Consider the following 17506-nt stretch of genomic DNA (forward strand, 5'->3'; position numbering starts at 1 on the left):
CTGCGTTGTTTCGAGTCTATGTATTGAACTTGAAATTCTTTGTTTATGACTTTGAACTTTTCTATACTAGATCTTTCTAATTAGCATGACAGTTCTTTCCTGATTGACATGTTTGTATGCTTTATATATGAAGAATTCTTCCTTCAAAAAAGGTTTGCCAATTTGTGATTGATTCAGAATTCCTTTTTAATAAGGTTCGATTAGTTGTTGCTGATATTCTTTAATTAAACCTTTCTTCACCTTTTCTGGTTGGATTCATTCATACCAAAACTATATTTCCGATTTTACTGGCTATTGATTGATTGCCTTTCCTTATTTGCACAAACTGTGTACCATTGGTCTTTTGCCTTAAATAGTTTCTATGTATTTGCCCTTTTTGTACTACTTTGGAAAATATTTTAATCCAATTCATTCCTTAATTGTCTTCTACCCGTTTGAAATCAGAATCCTTTAACTGAAGGGAGTTTCTGTGTGATTGATTGCAATCTATTCCCTTACTTTTTCTTACTTGTTTTATGCACTATAAAAGGGGCACGACCCTTCTGCACTTAGACAACCTTGAACCTTCAGTTCAACACTTCGAATTCAACACTTTACACACACACCTCTCAATTACAATACTCTTTCAACATTATACTCTCTCTGAGATCTTTTGGAACTGTCTTCTTGCAACTTGGCTTTCTCAAGACTGCTTTTACTTGTTTGTTTTCCCTGAAATTGGTATATTCTAATTTAACTTTTCTGCCTCACTCCCCTATGTGTTTATTTATAGTTTCTGCAAGCTTGTTTACTTTGTTGTTCATGTTCAGTGATTAATGTTAACTATGTAAATTGTTTTTTTTCTCTTTGCATCTGCTGTTTGTTATGAATTCCCTATGCGCCACTCCCTTCTATGTGTTTGAGTTAAGATTCATGGCCTGACAGCATCCAAATTACTGCTTAGGTTTGAACCTGATCCTCAATGGATCCTAACTCTCAAAATGTGGCTAATAGGCTAGTTAGGGGTGTGCCAGCACTCCTGATTGCTGGGCATGACCACCAGCCTGTCATGTCCTTCCCCTAAATCCCCTCTATGCACTTACACTTACTCTTAGATTCTAAGTTCTGCCCCCCCTTCTTATCAACCTTGCTTTGGGACCTTGAGTTCCCTCTGAACTTGGACATCTGAGGGCTGGCATTTCCACACTGCACTATCTTAGTTCTACAATATATTTGGGTTGTAATCACTGCCCGGAGTCCACTCGAGGCTCTTAGGGAACTTTGACATATCCCAAATAAGAGAAGGCTTTGGAAATCTGTTCCTGGAAGTTGGTTCACCTCATATTGTTGGACTTTGAGTCTGAATTAGGCTCCTTGGTTGTAGCTTAATTTCTGATGTAATTTCACCTTTTTCTTAATTCATTCTGGTATGTAATATGTCGTAATAACTTATGGGGTTCTAGTGAAAAAGGGAGGGTCACTTATGTATGCATACAGGTAGACATCATGATCTTATGTATTTATTCCTGCAATCACAACCTGTTTTTACTTCTGCATTTCATATAGAGATCCTGACCATAGGATTCTACACTTCTATATTTCATATAGAAATCCTGAGTATAGGATTCTTCATTTATGCATTTCATATATAAATTATGCCTATTGGTTTTCTGCACTTCTGCATATATAGAGATCATGTCTATAGGTTTTCTTCACTTCCATGTATCATATAGATAACCTGTTTATATGATTCTGCATTATACATCTATCATTAGGCAAACAGTCATAGGTTAAATAATAATCAATTGCATTCTAGATACCATGTCTATAGGATGCCTGCACTTTCATAATCGTTTTAAAACCAACAATGCCTACAAATCATGCCTATAGGAGTAACCTTTGAATCTGGTTCGCTTATGTCATCTGCAATGTTTTCTATAATCAGTAACTTTTCTTTAAAATCAGAGCAAGCACTACTAGATATCATGCCTATAGGTCTCACTTAGGCAAGCCATTAGGTAATTAATTAACTGCATCAGTCTTTGATAAATTACAACCAGGGAAGGCTAATTCGGACTCCTCATCTGAGAAATATGTGATGAATCAACCTATCCCATGCTTTAATTTGATTTTAGACCATAACCAGTACATGCAAGAAATGCTAAACAATTTGTCTTTAAATGAGGAGGCCTGTTTGAGCCCTTTAAACTGTTATATGTTCTTCCCATACTTGCCCTATAGGTTTTGATTTTCGCCCTAGAATTTTGTCCTATTAAAACTTTGAAAACCAGATCTCCCTTCCCTTTAGGACTAGTAGTCCCAAATGCCTCCGGGACTGATAGGATTGGGGCGGGTACTAGCATGCAATAAGTAACGATACTATTCTGCGCTTAATACCTTAACGGGATGGGAAAGGGTAGATATGGATATGATGACCGATGCGCTAATACCACGTGCAACCCATCTTCCGAGGAGCGATTGTCGGGTATTGCATTGACGTGATCCATATTGTTTGTAAACCTAGGACCCCTTTTCTTTTGACTTGTTTTATTGTCCGAAAATATCCGTTTTTTTTAATCTCTTCAACCTTTCAATTTGCTTGCAATAAGATGTGAAAATCCCCTTTTATTTAATGCCCTTAATTGCTTACTTGATTATGTGAAGTCACAATTGTAACATGGCCGGGAACCACACTAGTGGATCTTGAGGGGTGCCTAACACTTTCCCCTCGAGATAATTTCTAGCCCTTACCCGAACTATGGTTCTTCAAACTCAAACCCTTCTTAGTGTCCTAATGCACTTAATTATTAGGTGGCGACTCTTCAAGTTCCAAAACCCAATTCCCAAAATGGAACGAGTTGTCCTCCTAAATGTCACAAGCCCGATTTCGCGAGAAAAAAAGGGTGCGACAATTCCTTTTGTCTTTGATTTCAAGACCAAAGACGTTGGAAATTGAAAAGTTATTCATCCCAACACTTCAACCAAGTCTTAAAGTTAAAGTTGAAAGCTAGAAACATAAGCTTCAACATAGGAACAAAGATAAGAATTTTGTTCCAAATTTCAAATTTAAAGTATAAATTTCGTTCAAGCATTTCGCAGAAACAGATTCGTTCAGATAATTTAAGGGACAGGTATGTTAAGGCTATCCCTTCTTTCTTTTGGCATGATCCATACGATATGAATGGAACATGCAATTTCACAAATTCCATGAATGACTCTATTCATAGAAGTATTAGAGATATCTATGTTCTTGAATTTCCATGTGGCATAATATTTTATCATCTGTTCATGGGTCTTAGAAAAAAATATGAAAGTTGAAAAGAGTTTACTTTATGATATTTCTCAAAGACAAAATGGTCTAATGAAATTCTGAAAGATTTTATTAACGTACTTTTCATGCATTTCATACATGTGCATTGACCCATGACCAGATAGTGTTATATACGCGCATATATGTAAATATATGGGATATGGGATATGGGAAAAGGTTACGGCGTTATATACACACCACCAGCTAATCAGCTGGTATATGATGATGATGTTGTCCACAATGGCTAAAATATGATTCAAATAGGGTTATATACGCGTATATATGTATATATATATATATATGGGATATAGGAAAGGTTATGGCGTTATATATGCAGCACTACCTGATCAGCTGGTATACGATGATGATTTTGCCCATAGTGGCCGATATGATATGATGGGATACCCTCAGAGTCTGATGATGTTATGAAACATGTACCTATGTACGACATGACATTCACACGCATATGCATGATGCTAAAAGTAATTTATGATTTACAAAGTTATTCAGACTTACAGGTTGAGTAATGTACTCTATATGTCTTCCATGTCTCTTATGTATTTATGTATGTGCCTTACATACTCGGTACATTATTCATACTGACGTCCCTTTTGCCTGGGGACGCTGCGTTTCATACCCACAGGTCCCGATAGACAGGTCGAGAGCCCTCTAAGTAGGCTATCAACTCAGCGGAAGATGTTGGTGCGCTCCATTTGCTTCGAAGTTTCTCGTTTGGTTAGTATAATTTAGACGTGTATTATTCTGTATGGCAGGACTCTGTCCCGATATTTATGACAATTATGTATTTTTAGAGGCTTATAGACATATGTCGTGTACGTGACAGATTGTACGGCCTTGTCGGCCTATGTTTTGAGTTTATAAAGGATCATGTTGGCCTATTAGGCCTATATGTCATGTGTATTTGGTGATGTAATAAGAAAGATACGCTACATTGGTACTCGGTTAAGCAAGGTACCGGGTGCCCATCGCGGCCCATCGGTTTGGATCGTGACACTCCACTCCCTAGTCGGTTTTTCCAATATAGGGTCTCCACTCCCTAGTTGATTTTATTTTAGACACAGGATGTCCACTCCCTAGTTGCCTTTCCAATATAGGGTCTCCACTCCCTAGTCGCTTTTCCAACATAGGGTCTCCACTCCCTAGTCACTTTTCCAACATAGGGTCTCCACTCCCTAGTTGAAGTTATTTGAGGCATAGGGTCTTCATTCCCTAGTTGATTTTATTTTAGACATAGGATCTCCACTCCCTAGTTGAAGTTCTTTTAGACATACGGTCTCCATTCTCTAGTCTGATTTTCCAACATAGGGTCTCCACTCCCTAGTTGAGTTTATTTTTAGACATAGGGTCTCTACTCCCTAGTCGCCTTTTCAACATAGGGTCTCCACTCTTTAGTTGATTTTATTTTAGACATATGGTCTCCACTCCCTAGTCTGCTTTTCCAATATAGGGTCTCCACTCCCTAGTTGAAGTTCTTTTACACATAGGGTCACCACTCCCTAGTATGCTTTTCCAACATATGGTCTCCACTCCCTAGTTGATTTTATTTTAGGCATAGGGTCCCGCTCCCTAGTCTGCTTTTCCAACATAGGGTCTCCACTCCCTAGTTGATTTTATTTTATACATAGGGTCTCTGCTCCCTAGTTGCCTTTCCAACATAGCGTCTCCACTCCCTAGTTGATTTTATTTTAGACATAGGGTCTCCACTCCCTAGTCGCCTTTCCAACATAGGGTCTGCACTCCCTAGTTGAAGTTATTTAGGCATAGGGTCTCCACTCCCCAGTCGCCTTTCCAACATAGGGTCTGTCACACTTCCTTTTTACCTACACCCCCGTAAGGGAGTATATAAGTGAGTTTTTTCCAATTTAAAGTGACAATCGAAACTGGATTATTTTATTTAAATTCAGAGTCGCCACTTGGGATAATTTATGGTGTCCCAAGTCACCGGTTCAAATCCCGAATCGAGGAAAAGATTGAATCTGTTTAACAATCCGCGAACCAGAAATCCAGGTAAGAAATTCTGTTAACCCGGGAGAAAGTGTTAGGCATTCCCAGATTCCGTGGTTCTAGCACGGTCACCCAACTGTTGTATTCGGCTTAATTATCTGATTTTAGTACATGTTTTAGCCTATGGTTCAATGTTAACTTATTAACAGCTTTTATTCATTTTTAAAAAGAAAATTGCAACGCTAATAAAACACGCCTCGAACCACATCACATAAATGCACATGTGGCTTTCAACATATTTTAATATAGTTGAGATTTGGGTTTGGGTCACATAAATGCGCACCCGAATTTAAGAAGGTAATATTACTAAACTAACGTGCCTAAAGCAATTGCGCGTTTGCAACTTTGCGAGGGCCATGAAATTTGCTAAATGGATTATAGATTTGGTTGTAGGAAAGGCAAACTAGCAAACAATCTCAAACCCTACGACTCATCTCAACAAATCATCCACAAGATTCCCCTGTACCTACTACTGTATCAACAACCCTAATTCTGCTATTTCTTCTTAATTAGTTTACTATCGGATTGGTTTCTAATCACACTAGGAAATTTTGCTGCAAATCAGATACAAACAGTTAAGTACCATACATGCCAAAATAGAGAAGAATATTTCAAACACTTAACAAATGACATGAACAAATGGAAGCAAATATTTCAAACATTCTACTATGACATGAACAACAACAACATCTAACATCCAAATGCAATCAAACACTGAATTGACTCAAAAACATGTATATGAAAAAATTGAAACTCGAACCTCAAACCGGAAATGAAGAACAACGGTCTCAAGCCGAACCTCGCCAGAAACTTGAACCGGAATCAACCTCGACTTAACTCCATTCCCACACTCGAAAGCCAAAAGTCGAAACCAAATGAAGCACGAAAACGTTCTCGTCGGTAGACTCAAACTTCAAATGGAAATCTGGAATGCAAAGAAGGTTTAACGCAAAAACAGAGGCTAATTGCATAGGAATAACAGAATTTTGACCAAAACGAAAATCAAAAGGGAAAGGATTGATCCCAGCTCTTGTTCGAGTGAGAAGCTGCAACAGAACATCAAAACAGCCCAGGAAATCACCTCAAAACCCAAGTCGGATTCAGTCAATTTCTAACTAATAGGACGCCATACAAGAGAGGTCGGCAGACAAACAACATCAACAACAAACAACAATAGCTCCTTTAAATTTTCAGAAGTACAAAATAGAGGAGCAAGGCTGAAACGCAAAGAAGCTTGAAATCTAAAGAAAACGTCGAATGAGTTGCCGGAAAAACCACTGGTTCGCCAACAAAGTAGACTTCGAGTTCTAAGGATTCATAAGGGGTCCGATGACTGGCCGGATTTTTTGCATTGACTCGCCGGAGATGAAGCAAAAAAAAGGGATGTATAGCTTTTGGAGTAGAAGGCTGTGTTCTTGTTCTAACTTAAGGATTATGTGGGTTTTTAGTGAAGAATAAGAAGCCTAGCTTAAAGGGTGTGGAGGAAAAAATGGAGATCAGATGTGTTCTTTTGTTGTCATCTGAAGAAGGAGCAGAGGCGTGAGGGTGTGAAGAAGAAAAAGTTTAGGGGGGGGGACTCTCAGATCCGCCGTTTGTCTGTGCAGCCTTTTTCAACTTGTTTTTGTTTTTTCCCTTTTTTTTGATTTTTTAAGCACTAATTTATAGGTAGAGTCTAGGTCTAGGTGTATCTTTGTGTATTTTGCCCATTAGTCCCTAGGTCTTTTGTGTTAAGTCCTTAGGGTCCTCTTTATTTGTTTTTTTATTCCAAAGAAGAGTCTAGAAGGGTCCCTAGGCTTAATTGACTAATCCGAATTGGGCCAAGAATTGGGTTCTAAAACCCATACAATTATGATCCAACACCTTAATTGACTCATTTTAAAGTAAGATAAAAATACTACCCCATGCCAAAGGCTAACATGAAACTATTATATATTTTTTATTTTCAAAATTATATAAAGATAAAAATAAGTACTATTTTTGTATATTTTTATTTAAATTTATGAAAGATACGTAAGCTAAAAATATATTTTTTCGTAATTTTCCATTTTTATGACGAAAATAAAGTAAAGAAGTTAAAAATAGTTGAAATAGCTATATTAGGCCTAAATTAAATATTTACATGCTAAAAATAAAAAATCTTGGGGAGAGTCAAAAATCGCATGTCTACAGCTGCCCCTCTTTGACTGGAAACGCGAAGCGTTTTCGGACAAAGAATGACTAGACAGGTTTTTGACCTGACCCTTATTTGGGAGAGACTAAAGCTAAGAGAAAGGGGGAATGTGACCGAGCCCTGGTATCTGAGCTGCCTACATATCCTTGGCTATAAAGGAATCAGGCCACGCGTAGTTCAGAGGTGAGTGAGATGATGGAGTATGCCGAGGTGGAGATCTGGTCAAGGTGCCGTTCCGCCGAGGTTCCGGTCCGCAGTCCTATTATTACATCAAAATCAAAACATGAAAAAGACTAGCTAAGCCTATCAACTATGAGTTACAAGATTCCTATATATAAGTCTTCTGAAGCTTGATCTTGAGCCTTAAATGGTTCTTCATGCAGACTTTAGATTTGAACCTTGGCGCTTGTTAGCTGCAGGTGCTAACTCGTTCTTTTTCAGCTTTTTTGGTCAAGACCGGACCTGTAGTGCTTGTGACTTCTACCATGTCTTAAGCAGTTCACATCCTCCATCAACTTCTGCATTTGGATTAACTTGTTGCCTTTCTCTCTTTTTCCTTTATTGTGGCAAACTTCGGTTGATCATCTAGGACTACTGACTCGCATTCTTGACGCGAGCTTCTTCTGTTACTGACCTGCATTGCATTCTGAATAGAATTCCCTTTTTTTTCCATGTGGGCGCCTGACTGCTGAACTTGAACCGTCTTCTCTTGTTACTTGATACTGTTTTCCCTTGCACCTTGAATCATTTTCCCCTAAAACTTGAACCGTCTTCCTTCGAAACTGCTTTCCCTTGAAACTTGAGTTGTCTCCCCTTGTTCTCCAGGTGGGCGCCTGATTACAACAGAACAGAAAAAACAAAGAAATTTTTCTGCCCCAGTTTGCACTAGGAAGATTTGTGAGTTGTTAGCAAAATTGTAAGCCACTTGTACTATTGATGCAATGATGAAAGTAAACTAAAGAATAGACTAAGAAAACTATAAACTGAGCTTGACTAAAGTAAAAACTGACCCGATTCTCCAGGCGGGCCCCCCTGACTGCTAACATGAAATCTATTCCCTGCTCTCCAAGAAGGCTCCTGACTACTAAACTTGGAATGCATTCCCTGCTCTCCAGGCGGGCTCCTGACTGTTAAACTTGAATGTATTCCCTGCTCTCCAAGCGGGCTCCTGACTTCAACAAAATAGACAAAACAAAGAAAATTTTTTGCCCCCGTTTGGGTATCCGGCACATATGTAAGTGTAAAACGAATCACATTACCAAATATCAATAAGAACTTGAAAGCTAAATCTTGAATTGTACTCTCTTGTTCTCCAGGTGGGCTCCTGATTGCTGACTGGATATGTATTCCCTGTTCTCCAGGCGGGCTCCTGACTGTTAAACTTGAAATGTATTCCCTGCTCTCCAGGCGGGTTCCTGACTGCTAACTTGAAATGTATTCCCTGCTCTCCAGGCAGGCTCTTGACTGTTGACTTGAATGTATTCCTTACTCTCCAGGCGGGCTCCTGATTTCAACAAAATAGACAAAACAAAGAAAATTTTCTGTCCCAGTTTGGTGGCTGGGGACAAATGTGAGTGTAAAACTATCCACATTTCCAAATATCAATAAGAACTTGAAAACTAAAACTTGAATTGTGCTCCCTTGTTCTCCCGGCGAGCTCCTGATTGCTGACTTGAAATGTATTCCCTACTTTCCAGGCGGGCTCCTGATTTCAATAAAATAGACAAAACAAAGAAAAATTTTTGTCCTAGTTTGGTGGTTGGGCACAGATGTGAGTGTTAAACTGAATCATATTACCAAATATTACTACGAATTTGAAAGCTAGGTCCCATTATCCAGGGGGGTCCTGACAACTCTTAACTAAACGACAGTTTTATATCTAAGCTATATCTTTTAAAGATGTGACTTCCGCTACATCTTATTATCTAAGAAGGTCTTAAACTACTCCCCATTATCCAGGAGTGTCCTGAAAATCAAAGGTCAAGTTTTATCTTAAGGGTGACAACTTCTATGGCTGAATTATACTACCCTACAACAGAGTCTACGCTAAATGTTGTTATCTAATCAAAATCTTAAAGCTAAGTCCCACTATTCAGGAGGGTCCTGGAAACTCCTAATTGAATCCTATCTCGAACATGCAAACTTCTAAGCCAACTTACATTCCTTTGGGATGCATTTATGCTAGATTATGCTATTTCTGAACATTTAAACTAGGTCATATTTTCCAGGAGGGTCCTGAAAGTTTACGGTCAAACCTGTCTGGTGCTTGCTTTTCCATGTGGAGGGTTTCTCCGAAACAAACGAAGACCTTGCTCGAGGACTGATTAAAATGTGGTGGTTGGTTTGTGGCCTTGACTTTAAGGGCAATTGCTTCTTCACTTCCCATGATAACTGATTTCCACTCGAGGACCTTGCTTGTTTATGGACTAACCACTTTCTCTGTCGTCCTTATCACAGAAGATACCCCTTCTCCGTTCAGACCCAATTCCCTTTATCTGTTGCATTACTCATGAACTGACATTTACCAACCTTTTTGTTTTACTGAAAATACCTTTGATCTGTCCACCTAACACCCTCCATCTGTTGCATCGTGCTCTTGTGTTAACAAGACTGCACCTTTGTGTTTCTCATGAATTCCAAAGCACTTTAATTGCCATCCACTTAGTGCGCATGCTGTTTTTTCCTGACTTAAATCACTAGACTTGGACTTGAAGTCTACTATTCCCTCATTTGTCACGATAACTTTGATTTCTGCTTGGAAGACCTCGCATGTCACTAGTTAAACACTTTCTTTGTTGATCTCATCGTAGAGAATACCTTTGACCCGTTCACCTAACATCCTCTGTCTGTTGCACTGTTCACGAATTGAAATATACCAAACCTTTGTATTTCTCATGGACCCCAAAGCATGTTGATTATTAACAACTTAGTGCGCTTGTTGTTCTTTCCTGACTTATGACATTTTGATGTGTCAGCCAGACCCCGTTTTGTGCAATTGGAAAGCTGGTGGTAAATTTTTGAAGTCATTTCTCACTTATTCTGACCAAACGGACTCAGGAATAAGAGGTAAACAAGACAAAAGGAACAGAGTAAACGACAAAGGAAAGAGATGATTCCTAACAAGAAGACTACAAAGTAGAAACCTATCAGAAGTGGATACCAACTCTAATAACCATGACATGCACATGTTGATTAAGTGGCCTAATTTGTCAAACAAGTCTGATATTAAACTCTTGTTATACCCATGAACCGTGAAACTGGTCTTAAATGCTCCGATTATCCAATCTGATTCACAATCCTTATTCGACTTGTAGTGCCCGAAGGGTTTTCACCATCAAGCCTCTCTCAATTTGTTCTTTCTCTCAACTTACCGCCGCCTTACTGTGCCCGCGAGGGTTTTCACCAATAAGACTCTCTCATTTTTGGTTTCTCTCAGCTCTCGTCGCCCTACGGTGCCCATAAGGGTTTTCACTAATAAGACTCTCTCATTTTCATTATTTTTTTGCTTGGACCAGAGTGTTGCCCCTGATGTGAATTACCTCTCCTTGCTTGACTTGGAATCTCTCGAAGATTGATCGAAGGGTCTTTCTTTGGACCATAACGTGGGCTTTTGGATAGGGTTAAAAAGAAAGGATATCAAAGGCTCAAAACAATTCATATGGGTTCAAAATTACAACTTTCAGAATCAGATTTCTTACAACAACCACAACTTCTGCCCCAGTTTCTTGCTTGGGGACTTTTGGATTTTTATTTTGTTGAGACCGAACTGTTAGGCTGCCTACGTATCCTTGAAAGGAATCAGGTCAAACATAGTTCATGACATAGGAATTACTTTGTTGTTGTGATTTTCTCTTTTCTCTTTCTTTTCTTTCTCTTTTTTGCTTTCTTTTTCTCTTTTTGTTGTTTTTCTTATTTTTTTCTTTTCATTCTTTTCTTCCTCTTTTTTTTTCATATTTTTTCTTTTTTTCTTTTTTTGATTTTCATTTTTCTTCTCTCCCTTTTCGTTCTTTTCTTTTCTCCTTTTCCTTTACTTATCTTTCACGCGTGTGTTTCTGATCTTTGCTACTGATTCCAAAAGAGGGGTATGAAAGAAAATAAACAAGGCTCAAAAGGTTAACGAAGGATAAGGTGTTTAGATAGCAGAACAAAATGCCTTCGTCATTCCAATCTTTAAAACATGCCAAGTACAAACAACACAATCAAACAAACCAAGGAAAATATTTGTAACTTCTTTTGATTGCGCCACACTTGATGACCATATCCACACATTCGCCTTCTACATCTGTTACATACAAAGCACCATTGGACAACACTCTCACTCTCACTACCACGAACGGCCCCCTACAAATTTGGGGGAAACTTGTCGTTATCTTCACCTGATGCAGCATGATGCATTTCAATAGTGTATTTTTATGTTCTATCTGCCCCAGTTTCACATAATTCGGGCTTGAAGTGATCTCAAAATGCCTTCACTTATTTCCCTCAAATGTCCCTACATCTTCAACATTGTTTCATTGCTTCGTGACTAAGCTGAATTTTAAAACCAGGTTGAGAATTACTCGTGCATGTCATGTCACTAGAGTTAACAGGAAAAGAACTATAAAAAGAAAAGAGAACGAAACAAAAATGACTAAAAATAACAGAGAACAGAAAGTTGCATTAGACAAATGGTGAAAGGTTTTGAACAACAAAACAAACAAACTAAACTGGGGTTACAAACCTAGAACAAACCTAGACAACACTAGACGGGCTACTATGACTAAACAAACTAGGCAAAATAAAATGATAGGAGGGTTTGAGTCACAAGACAATATTCGGATTACAACCCTGAAATAACCCGGACAACAGAAATGACAACTAAATAAACCACCAAAACTCCTTTGTGGCTAACCAAGAAAGGAACGTCTTTCCAATTGCCAAGCTCGGCATCTTAGCCACTAAATTCCGCACCAACATTACTGGGACCTTCACAAACTTCCATCACATTATTCTTAATAAATTGCTTTTGGGTTCCCTTTGCTGGCTCATTCTCAAGATCAACCTCTGATAGCATTGAAAACTTTACAACGCGTGGACCTTCGAGGACCTCAAAAGAATTCTCATATTCCCTTTCAAAGCACATCATACTCACCATATGCGTCTCATTACGAACAGGCGATGGACTTTGGCTAGTGTCCGCTGCATCTGGATTTTGCACGACAATGTCACCTGCATCAATAAGCTTATGAATTGCTTTCTTCATATTCCATCACTTCTCTATGTCATGCCCCGGGGCATCTGAGCAATATGCGCAACTTTGAGAAAAATCAAACTTTTTTTATAAAGGGTTTGGTATTTTTATATAAATCCGCTTCAACATGTCCAATTGCTTCAACTTTTGGAATAAACTGGCATATGATTCTCCAATAGGGGTGAAAGCCATTTCTTTTTTCAGCAACCTCTCGTTCTTAAATGCTTGATTGGGCCGAAAACCTAATCCAGGGTGATTTTGGCAGGCCGTGGTGGCGGATAAGACATTTGGGGAAGTGGTGTGGGCCATCGCGGGCCTTGTGGGTGTGGAGCATATGGTGGTGCATTGTGGACAGGGTATCGGGAAAGTGATGTACGACTTTGGGAGTTCTATGGGGAGAAGTAGCATTGGAGAGGATTACAAGCATATCCATGAGGTCGACATTGAGGCTGAAAGCGTTTAGCAAGAACGACCCTTGGACCCTGTCGTCATCAGGGCTCACCAACATCTTTTCTATCAATGGGAGGACTATCCCGAGCAATTTGTTCGTTCCATCTGAGCCAAAAATCGCTAAAACTTTTCTTGGGTTTCTTTTCCATTTGAGATAGGGAGGAGTGGTTTGGGACAACACCTAATCTATATTGAAAGTATCGAACAAAATCTTGAGCCATGTCACCCAATGTAGGCCACTTACCAGCATCTTGACGATTATGCCATTCCAAAGCTGCCCCAGTTAAACTCTCACTGAAGTACGCCATCAGCAAATCATCTTTCTCGCAAACACTTTTCATTTTACTGCAATAATCCCTTAAATGGGCTACCGGATCCCCACACCCATCATACAAGTTAAACTTTGGCACCTTAACCCTGCAGGCAGACAAACGTCGGGGGACATAGACAATTTTTTGTAAGACATGCTACCCTGGTCTCCCGTTCCTTGCTTGTTCTTTAAGGACTGTTCTATGCCTTTCAGCCTCCTGGGTATCCATCTCTCCCCTTTCTTCCTGTGAACTTTTCATTTTCAACATGAGGCTCATCCCGCGGGCCCTGCTTGTATGAGTTGGGAACCTTGTGGGCAACCTTTGAGGGGTAATATTGGGCATCATGAGCTTTGAGTGGGTGATCATTGTTGGGGATGGTGGATAAGACCGGAGGGCAATTTTTGGGAAAGGTAATTGGAAGATGAGTGATGGAGCTACTAGGGTAGTTGGGAAAGCCATGATAAGCGGGTGGATCTGGAGAGTAAGGAGGATCATCTGGCATTGCGTTCGGATTTTGGGTAAGGGCAGCATCTAGGAAGCTAGGTGGTAGCGGGGGTGGTGCCTTCCCAGACATCCAAGCCTGATACATGTCCTCCATGTGTTGTCATAACATCTTTACCTCTTCAACCAACCTATTGTCCTGTTCAACCAACTGCTTTCGGGCACCGGTATCAACCAACTTAGTTCTGTTGTTGTCTGCCATTGCCTTTTGACTTTATGTTGTAGAGAAGAGTTACCCCTTTAAAACCACAAAACAACCACCCTTCTGCTATGAATATAACAAAATGAAGTCATCACGTTAGCATTAGGGCATTTAACATAATATAATATCACATTGTGTGCAATGCACCTAATAACAATTAATGATTCCAGAATGACTTCGAGGGTCTTAAGGTCACTTGGCATCATCCCAATTTATCCATTTGAATATTCTCTTTTCTCTTCTTTTCTCGCACTTCTTAGCTCTCTCATTTTCCTTCCCCTTTTCTTTCTGATTATCGCTCTTTTTCTTCTTTCTCATTTCTCACATCCCATAATTTCACCCTTTTTTTTTCTTTTATCTCTCTTTTTTTTTCTTTTAATAATAATAAAAAATGATTCGATCGAACCCTACGTAGGTTGCCTACGTATCATGGCCCCGCATGAATCAGATCTTTGCGCAGTTCTGGAAGATTGGGAATAAAGGAAACAAACTAACGTTCTATTTTTTCTTTTTCTTTTTCTTTTTTTAATGACTACTCTAATGAGAAAAAGGAAATAAAAGAAGCAAATTTTTTTTTTTGAATTTTCTAGACTGAATGCTCTATAACCTATTCTAAACTCAAGCTTAATGAGCACATATTTTTTCTTTTTGAAACAAATACTCTATGAGAAATTATTAAGGAAAATCCTTACAAGAGAAAAAATATATTATTTTTTTTTTGATATTTTTTCTTTTTTAAGAAGGAAATCTAAAGGCTAGACCAAAGAAAAATATTTTAAATTTTTACTTGATATCCTGAAGAAAAGACTTCGAAACAAGACATGAAAAAGATAAAAAAACTATTTTTGGATTTGAATTTTTGATTACCTAAGCAAGAAACTCTGAAAATATACCAAAGAAAAAGTATTGTTGTTTTTTTTTTCTTATATGTACAATGTCCTAAAGTTCTAATAAAAATAAAAGATTTTTTTTTCAAGTCATTTTTCATCAATTTCCCAAAGAAAAAACTCAACAGAAAATCGTTTGGATTTTTGGATTTAATATCTTAACAAAAAACTTTTAAAGAGGTACTAAAGAAAATTCTCTTTTTTTTTTTGAATTTTTGGTCCTAATATAGTAAAGGAAATATAAAATAATTTTTATCTTAAGTTCTATATATTAATTGCCTAAAGGAAAAACCTCCTTAAAAATATATTTTTTCGTTTCTACAATTAGTATTCTAAAGAAAATTCCCAACGGAAATATAAAATACAAAATCTTTTTTTTATTTTTGATTTATTACACACCTTTTCAAATGCAAAATAGAAGGTACAATAGTAATAATAAAACTCGACATTACTATACAAAACTAAAAGGTAAAAGAAAACATAAAAATAAAAACAGACTCAAAACATAAACAAAAGAAAAGAAAATCTTCTTTTAATCCAACCCTGAATGAGCAATCCTGACTAGATGTCCTGGGGCTTCGTCATGCTCCAACTCCGATAAGTAAATCTACACCTGTAGAAAGGTTCCCGACACTCAAAGCCTGACCAAACCCAGACTCTAAACATCAGCAATAAACTTCACTTCTTTTTTAGGCATAGAAAAGCACACTGAATGCTCACTACTAGCCTGGGATATCATGATTACGTTAGCACCAACATTTTTTACCGCAACACAAATCTCACTAGTTGTACCATGAACACCAGCCATTCAGGTTCCCTCAACACTCACTAGAGCCACATTGTCAATTGTTGCAAATCCTTTGACGGGGAATATTGATCGTTGTCCATCCTCCTATTCATTATCAGTGGATCGGCAGTTCATTGTTCCAGGTGTAGAGAGGTTAAAGATACTTTTTATAACAATAGGAATGTCATATTGCACCATTGGAACAATTGTCCGTGGATGCAAGACATTTGTACCGAAATATGATATTTCCCACGCCTCTTGATAAGATAGTGTCTTCAGTATTACGGCCTCACTTACTTTTCTTGGATCAGCACTATAGACACCATCAACATCTGTCCAAATTGTGACTTGGCGTGCTTTAGACAATGCCCCCATGATAGCTACAGAGAAATCACTTCCATCTCTTTTCAAAGTGGTAAGAATATTTTGGGGAGTGCTAGCTATAAAACTAGTGACAATGATAGTCATTAATGGATTCTTAGAGTACCATTTCTCAAGTCTTTCCTCAAACTTTGGATAATCTGGATCAACTTGATTAGAGCTCGTTGGGTTCACAATGAGCACCTCTCTTGTGTCCACCCATGTAGACTCTACACCATTCATTCTGACAACGGATGACAACAACTGAGCAAACCATAACTCTCCATGCCCAGCAACAAAATCAGAGAAAGATTCTATTGCATGACCAGCTGCAATACAATTAAGCAATATATATTGCATGGGGCATGGCTTTTAGGCTATTGATGTCATGATAAAGACGAGATAAGAAACTAGCAAGCTCATCCCCATCAAGTAGATCAATAGCAGTCAATTTGTGTTTTTCTAGAACAACACCCAATGCATTAAGGTACGAGTCATCTCGTGACCGGGCCTTTTGAATCAGATCATGCATCATATCTGTGACTTTTGACATTGCAGACACAACCACCAACTTTCTTTATGATCGATCCTGAATTATTACATTATCAACGTTGCGAATTCCATCAGAGGTTCCCACACAGATACCGCTAAATTTATGAACAGACCAGTTGTCACCTCTAGGAAGCTGAGAAATTTCTATAGCTCCATCCAATGAGTATTCTTCACTTGTAACAGCAGCACGTATGCCGAACCTCAACTCTCCTCTTTCCAATTTTGAACTCACAATCATTAAAACAAAGAAAGGCTTTAGCATCATAGAAAACAAATTCGACAAGGACAGACCTTAAAGTAAAGAGGCACCTAATTGTGGAATCAAGACTCTTCAGACAATTAAACAAATCACTTTGCGAAAATAGCCATATTTTGTAAAAATGGCCAATGTGATCAAAAGTGGCTAGAGATACAAGATTTGGCTACGGCCCTCGAAGCCAGGAACCTAAGACTAGGAAGATCGGACCCTATATGGGTTGCCTACGTATCACGCCCCGAAAGACGAGAATCAAGTATGCGTAGTTCGGGCATATTGGATACGGGCGAGAATTAAAAAAAATAACTAATTTAGAGAAAATATTTTTTTGCTTTTTCTTGATAAATGATGAAACATGCAAAATCTTTTTGGATTTTCTTTTTCTCTTGTTTTTTTTGATTTTCTGATTTTCGGAAAATGCTGAAAAAGTGCAATTTTTTTTTTAATTTTCAAGCTCTTTTTTTAACAACATAATTGGGCCCAACT

The 17506-nt window shown here is 38.3% G+C and overlaps 1 pseudogene; it reads right to left on the minus strand.

Moving 5' to 3' along the window:
- Nucleotides 1–15646: 15646 nt before the first annotated feature.
- On the minus strand, nucleotides 15647–17026 carry LOC104221313 (bifunctional aspartokinase/homoserine dehydrogenase, chloroplastic-like; annotated as a pseudogene).
- Between the last annotated feature and the right edge of the window lie 480 nt (nucleotides 17027–17506).

The sequence above is a fragment of the Nicotiana sylvestris genome, chromosome 8 (assembly GCF_000393655.2).
Source record: "Nicotiana sylvestris chromosome 8, ASM39365v2, whole genome shotgun sequence".
NCBI lineage: Eukaryota > Viridiplantae > Streptophyta > Magnoliopsida > Solanales > Solanaceae > Nicotiana > Nicotiana sylvestris.